At 28.8% G+C, this 1,006-nt stretch overlaps 1 protein-coding gene across 2 annotated transcripts in view; it reads left to right on the top strand.

Moving 5' to 3' along the window:
- The window catches only part of LOC100165129 (DNA helicase MCM9), a 6,125-nt gene that overhangs the window by 3,939 nt on the left and 1,180 nt on the right, over window positions 1-1,006 (top strand). The gene's annotated exons all lie outside the window — the stretch shown is intronic.

The following is a 1,006-nucleotide window of genomic DNA, read 5'->3' as shown; positions in this document are numbered from 1 at the left end:
AAAAAAAAATTTGGTCATGTTTTATATTAATAAAGAAAAATGTTCGGATTAATATTCATATATTTTTATTTTTGTCATAACTCATAATAATAATATTATATAACTAAAATATTAAATAACTAATAATAGGCTATACCTACACCGACACACCATTAATATAAAATATCATTATAATTTGTAAAAAATACAAGCCCAAGGAACGTGAAGCAAGCATTAGGTATGGGAAATTGTTTTCAAGAAATATCGAAAGGTAATAACTAATAGTTATTAGGTGTAGCGCATGTGTCGAAGCCGAAATCGTTTTACGAAGATTTTCGACGGACGTATATTATTTGGAAAAAAAACAAAGGTTTTGTGTCAGCGCATTTTTGCCTTTCGGATGGTGTTTTGTGGTTATCACAGCTAACATTGGGAACATCACTCACACCGAGAGACAACTACACTGCAGCTGTCTAGTTTAAGGAAATCGAATAGTGTATTTACGTCATCATCTTACTATCCAAATAATAAATATAATTTCCGTATCAGTCAGTTGCGAGCTACGAAAATATATGAAATTAAATGTATGCATTTTTACCTACTGAAAGGTAAAAATGTTTTTATAATTTATTTGGAAATTCCACGCCACCAATACAACCAATGACATTATTATAATAGTAAACGAAAAAAAAAATAAAACATCTGTTGAGAAAGGATATAAAAAACATAATACATAATATACATATTATTCGGAAGCAATAATATTTTTATATATTATACTAGCTGACCCGTCACAGCTTCGCCCGTGATTGGTTGTTTATTTTGCCTCCAGACGTTGATATGTATAATTTTTTTATTCAAATTTTATCGTTTAATGTGATCGGAAAGTAAATATAAAAAATGGTTAATGAAAACGTATTGAAATGTTTCTATAGCGGTAATAATGATAAATATTTTTTTTTTTTTAAATAGCTGATCCCGTGCATTTCGTTGCCCGTTAAATGTAGGTACCAAATCTATATGACTC

This window comes from Acyrthosiphon pisum, chromosome A3, assembly GCF_005508785.2.
Source record: "Acyrthosiphon pisum isolate AL4f chromosome A3, pea_aphid_22Mar2018_4r6ur, whole genome shotgun sequence".
Classification (NCBI taxonomy): Eukaryota; Metazoa; Arthropoda; class Insecta; order Hemiptera; family Aphididae; genus Acyrthosiphon; species Acyrthosiphon pisum.
This window is presented reverse-complemented; position numbering and strand designations above follow the sequence as displayed.